Source organism: Triticum aestivum, chromosome 5D, assembly GCF_018294505.1.
Source record: "Triticum aestivum cultivar Chinese Spring chromosome 5D, IWGSC CS RefSeq v2.1, whole genome shotgun sequence".
NCBI classification, from domain to species: domain Eukaryota; kingdom Viridiplantae; phylum Streptophyta; class Magnoliopsida; order Poales; family Poaceae; genus Triticum; species Triticum aestivum.
In genome coordinates, this window is record NC_057808.1 from 532243712 (window position 1) to 532250445 (window position 6734).

Consider the following 6734-nt stretch of genomic DNA (forward strand, 5'->3'; position numbering starts at 1 on the left):
GAGGACACATTTAGTCGGGTTGTTAAAGCCGCCACTATTCGTCTTGTTTTATCCATAGTTGTCTCTCGAAGTTGGTGCATTCGTCAGCTAGATGTATAGAACGCGTTCCTTCATGGTGTTCTGGAAGAGGAAGTTTACATGAAGCAACCTCCTGGGTTTGTTGATCCTGATAAACCATTTCATATCTGTAAACTGGATAAATCGCTCTATGGACTGAAACAAGCTCCAAGGGCATGGTATTCTCGCCTCAGCTCCAAACTGCACACTCTTGGATTTGTTCCCTCCAAGTCTGACACTTCATTATTTATTTACAACAAATCCAACACTGTCATCTTCGTGCTTATTTATGTTGATGACATCATTGTCACTAGTTCATCTAATGAGGCAGTCACAGTTCTCCTGAAAGACTTGCAGTCAGATTTTGCTCTCAAAGATCTCGGCGACCTGCACTTCTTCCTTGGCATTGAGGTCAAGAGGAATCAGGAAGGTGGTCTCCATCTTTCTCAAGAAAAGTATGCCACTGATCTTCTGAGCAAGGCAGGGTTGCAGGGTTGTAAACCATCACCAACACCACTCTCCAGTTCAGAACAGTTGTCTCTTGCAGAGGGTGTTCCTTTGAGTCCATAGGATGGCACCAAATACAGGAGTTTGGTAGGAGCACTTCAGTACTTGACACTCACCAGGCCTGACATTTCTTTTGCAGTAAATAAAGTATGTCAATTCCTTCATGCACCTACTTCTATTCATTGGACTGCGGCCAAACGTATACTCAGATATGTAAAGAACACATTGAGTGTTGGGTTAACCTTCACCAAGTCAACCTCCACTCTGGTTAGTGCCTTCTCTGGCCCTGATTGGGCAGGCTGCCTGGATGATAGGAGGTCTATAGGTGGATTTGCGGTCTTCTTTGGGCCCAACTTAATTTCTTGGTGTGCAAAAAAACAGGCAACTGTATCAAGATCAAGTACTGAGGCAGAATATAAAGCACTGGCAAATGCTACAGCTGAAATAATATAGGTTAAAGCTCTGCTTAGAGAACTTGGCATATGTTATACACAAACTCCATGTCTCTGGTGTGATAATATTGGTGCAACATATTTTTCTGCTAACCCTGTCTTTCATGCAATAACCAAACACATTGAGATTGACTATCATTTTATGAGAGAGAGGGTTGCTAGCAAGGAATTGGAAATTCGGTTTATTCCCTCAAAGGACCAAGTTGCGGATGGTTTCACAAAAGCTTTGCCCACAAGATCATTTGAAGAATTTAAGCGTAATCTGAACTTGAGAAATTCAGATTAAGGGAGAATGTTAAACACATATGTTGTACAGGTTTTGGCGTGTCTTCTTGTAACACGCTATGAGGCCTTGAGGCTCACGGCATGGTAGTTAGGAGATTTATTCTTTTTGTGTTTATCTCTCTTATCTCCTAAACCCTTCTGTAATATCTCTCGATGGTTAGCCTCGACGCTGCCATCTCCTGTACCGATCCCCTCAATCAATATATACACCGCGGGTCTCCATGTATAGAGATTTGAGACGCTTACCTATAGGTTTCTACATTCCAATCTTTAGTCGACGTTGTGTCAGTGCACGTGTGCGTGTGTGGTGCTGGTGGTGAGGAGCGTGTGCACGTCTAGTTTGTGCGTTTGTAAGTTAAACTTATTGTGTTGTGGGGCTAAATAACTCTGTAACAGTTTCATGGTTGTGTAAGGCCTCAAGGGTGTAAAGGTCCAGAGTAAAAGAACTTGAGTTCCTTATAAGCTAACTGACGCATGGTCCTGCTAAGGATAATCTAGTAACATCATTTTTTCGGACTTGCAGCCGTCTATAGATCGAGCTAGACAATCCCAACAAGGCAACCGGACGTACAAACCCCTTCCCTCCAAAATCCTCCTCGCTCTAAGACGCCGCCGGCCAAAGACATGACACCGACGGGTACACTCTGCAGTTTGCACCTCGTCGGTGGATCGCCGGCACCACCGAAAGCATCATCGATACATTGCGACTCTTTTGCGATTCATGTGCAACTTCGAGCACATTGCCGTTTTTGCCGACGAGAGGAAAACGCCTGAGCTTCTAGGTGACTGACGATGGCCACTCTTTCCCTGTTGCTGGCTTGCTGCTCCACAACTTGCGTTCTCCGGTCTTAAAAGCTGGGCACGGTGGACTGTCATGCGGCCGCGAATCAAAAGCGGTGATTCCCCTTGGACGGAGAAGGTGACGATCGCTGTATGTATGAGGTCTTTGACATCCCTGATATGTGTTTTTTTTACGACGAGAAGACCTGAGGCCATATATTAAGTATCACATGTCTTTATACACATATTCATACAAAAAATAAAATTACAATCAAATCCTTGAATGTCCTCAAGTCTTCTTCCTTCTACGTGCACCGGTGGTGCATCATGAGCATTGCTCCATGCCGCCTCTAAACCTTCGCCTCGGCGGAGCAACCAGCTTTTATAAACCCAGGATCGGAAAGTTGTCAATGCAGACCAGTAGACCTCAGAGAAGATATCCCTAGTACGTCTAAGTGAGTATTACAGCAATGTGAGATCGATTCTTCACCGAGGAGGCTTCGTTGTCTTGGTTCTCCTTGAACTAATATTTACACCATGGGGCGGCGTTAGTAAGATACCCGTGCGTGCTACCAACAAATTACCATCACCATTCACCAATTCTAGATGGGATGGGCGCACTTTGTTGCACCGTTGCTGTTGTTGGGTTTTCATAATTTTTTACTCCCTCTGTTTCGTTTCAAATATAAGGTGTATTAGTTTTTTTTAAGTCAAACCTCTATAAGTTTGATCAAATTTATAGAGAAATTATCAATATCCGTAATATCAAATTGGTATCATTAGATTCATCATGAAATGAATATTTATTTATTTAGTATTATGGATGTCGATATTTTTGGCTTTGAACTTGGACAAAGTTAAAGAAATTTGACTTAAAAAAAACATAATACACCTTATATTTTGCAACCGAGGGAGTATTTGATTTGGCGAGTGGGGGATTTGATGGAGTGTGTTTTCTTTTATTTATAATACGGTATTTTGGTGGACCTTCTGCTAATTAATTCATATTTATGTGGAGACATTTTATGCGTCGGTGACTTCACGTACTATAATGGTGCTAGAGTATCACATGTTAGAGCTTCTTTTTCTAGATGGTGAGAGGATGCGTCGGATTGCTATGTTTTTATAGGCCGTTTGCTAGATTGATTTGAAAATCCTTGACCCGGTCAAAATCATGAAGCAAATCCAAAATTAAATAGATCAATCAAACATGAAAGCTTCAAAATTAGGGAGCATAGTGAATTAAAAGCATTGAATGAGAGAGCTCCCTGGAAAATTATTGACCTTGTCAAAATTGGGCGAGTCAATTTTAAATTGAAGACCTCAATTTGAATGTGAGGCCTTAAAAATTATGGAGCATATTAGATTTATAGATTATATACTGTACAAATCAAGGTTCATTTGATGTTATCGATTGGAAACAGATTGTTCGGTTTAGGTTGTTGAATACTAGATCCCTATGACACATCATACATGTTGGATCAGATCAATCTCAACCTTCTATTCCATGTGGCCATGGTGTCGCGACAGCTTTTGGAGCATAAGCGTCAATTGCGTGCCATGCTTAAGCATGCACATCTGGAGCTCGCTTTGATAGAGTGCACCATGGCCCGCCAAACGTATTGCGCAAGTGCTCAGTTTATTCCCGCTGAATATTTCGTTCAGGCGGGATTTGATTGGCCCCCGACTTGTGTCATGGCATAATTTTTTATCCCGACTGGATTCGATTAACCTGACACAAGGCCGGGATGTGTTTCGCTGGAACCTTACTACATCAGGGTCTTTCAATGTAGACTCTATGTATCGTGCGCTCACACATTCTGAGATACCAGTGAGTAATAACAAGAAAATTTGGAAATCCAAGATTCCACTAAAAGTGAAAATTTTCATGTGGTATCTTCGTAGGGGGTTGTGTTAATCAAAGACAATCTCGCACGACGCAACTGGCAAGGGAGTAAGAAGTGTTGTTTTTGTACTCATGACGAGACAATCAAACACCTCCTTTTTCAATGCAAGTTTGCACGTTCTACGTGGTCAGTCGTCCAAATAGCGTCAAATTTGTATCCGCCCACAACTGTTGCCAATATTTTTGGTCATAGGTTGGACGGTATTTCAAATAGGTTCAAAACGCTAATAAAGGGTGGGAGCGTATGCCTTAATTTGGTCGCTTTGGCTATGTAGAAATGATTTTGTTTTTAATGGAAGAAATGCTTCTCCTCTACAGGTTATTTTCCGGTGTACGCAATTGCTACGTATGTGGTCTATGTTACAACGACCGGAGGACCAACCGATGTTCAAGGCGGTGTGTATGCGATTGGAGCAGGTGGCTATGGAGGCTTTTTCCCAACATGGGTGGCAACATAACCTTCGGATCGATCCACCACCTCCATCGACATAGGCATAGTGTTGGCCTATAGGGCTCTACTGTTGCCGATTTGTCGGTTTTTTTTCATCATTTTTTGTCAGACCTTCATATTGGGCCATGTGCATCATAGTTATGCAGAGGCCGGGTGTTACTCATAATGCTTTATATCCGCTTGATGCTACATTTGAGATAATAAAATCGCCCTTTATCAAAAAATGGCCCGCCAAACGTTCAAAGATTGCCTGGGTGAGGGCGACACTAACACATTGTTCTCCCATCGGCACACCTCCTACTGAAAGCATAGAAGGCGATGCATGGATTGGTGTCGGACTACACGGCGTGAGGTGGCCTATGAATACTTTAACTCACTTCTGGGAACGACTAAGCGGTGTGAGTTCTTGCTAAACCTATATTTTCCAGGCTCAAGCTCGAAGGACTTGGTCAGCCTCTATGATCCTTTTACGGAGGAAGAAGTCTATGAGATGATGTGTCGCTTGCCGCGAAGGAAGGCGTCGGGGCCAGATGGGTTCATGACTGATGTCCTCCAACCATAATCAGGGACTGTCTTTGCCAAGCTGCACTCGCTTTGTGTGTGAGGGTTCCAGGGTTTGAATTTGGCCCTGCTAATCGTGTTGCTCAAATGATTGATGCCTCGGCCTTGGGGTATATTTGATGCCTCGGCCTTGGGCTATATCGCCCGGTCAACCTCGTTCACATTATCGCCAAGGTGGTGCCGCAAACTTTTGGCTAGTATGTTGTCGCCGATGTTGGGGGATCTTGGTTGCAGAAAAAAAGTACAATGAAGAACCAACATAGAAAAAACATGCACATGCAAGCCGACACTATTTCTTTTTTAAACAGGCCGACACTATGTTCTGGAGGCTTAGGGGGAAGTCGACAAGATGGGCACTTATATCTGTATATATGTATGTGCGTATGGGTATATATACATAAATGTGTGTACTTTCACTTGCAAAGTATTAAGACTTAACCTTTAATTAACCACACATCCTTAGTTCGAGATGTCTAAAAATGATCACGGAGCAATGTCATATTATTGCAAAAAGAATAACGAATAGCAAAATGGAACTAGCATGATTATTTCAAACAAGAATTTTATTTCAACGACACAGTCGATAATAATGCTTCAGTTTTTTCTTCTTCGAGCATTTTCTTCATGCAAAGTCATCACTCATCAAGGACAATATCAATATCAAAGTTGTCCAACACATCCTTCTTGATACATCACATAGCTTCATTGACATCAACGGTACTTGAAGCTCAACATAAATTATTTAAAGCACCTTTGGTGATAATATGTTGATCCTCTCGTTTTATGTCTTCCCTTCTTTCAATACTCGACAAATACTTCTTCGAGACCATTCTAAGACCTAAAATTGTGAAAGAGACTAAATACATGGAATTATATTTTTAGAAACTAGAACCCTACCAATCCGACGTCATGTATGACTCGATCATGGGCACACGTGTATGTCTGGTGCATCTGCCTGTGGAGCGAGAGGCCGAGAGGTCGACATGCCGTGAGAAGGGACATCGACATGTTGCCGTCGAGAGCCAAGACAAATTGTCAAAGTTCATTCTGTTGTGCCACTATTAAGAGTGGCCGAGCACGAGTATACGCTGATCGGTTCTAGTTTATTCGGTTGTACATATGGGATCCTCGACCCTAGGCGGTTGGTCCCTCCCGCCTAGTTTTTTTTTACTTTTCCTCCTTGGGTTGAGCAATGCAGGGGATGTACATATGGGATCTCGACCCTTAGGTGGTCGGTCTCCCGCCTAGACTCAAAGCTTTGCAAAATGTCAAGGGTAAATCCTATTTGTTGTCTGCGTGACATTTTGATGGGCAAACACGCAAGGAGAGCGCACTTGGTCGACCCTGCCCACCATCTTTTTCTCACTTTGTCCTTCTATTTCAAGTTCCCTTTGGGTTTTCCTTGGTTTATTCGGTTTTTTTTGTTTATGTGTTTCTCCACTTTTTTTCTCTAATTCATGATTTAAAAAAAATCCATGGATATATTTTAAATCCAAGAATTTTAAAATAAAAAATAATAATTAAATTCATATATTTTTTAAATATGAGAACATTTTAAATAGACTAGAAATTTTCAGAAAACATGAATAATGTTTGATGTGTGAACAATTGATAATTCATGACCATTTTCAAGACTCATGCACATTTGCTTAACTAACGGGCATGTTTTAATTTTTTTTGTAAAATTTCAATCTTGTCATTACAGATTTTTTGAAATCAGTAAAAATTCTAGCAG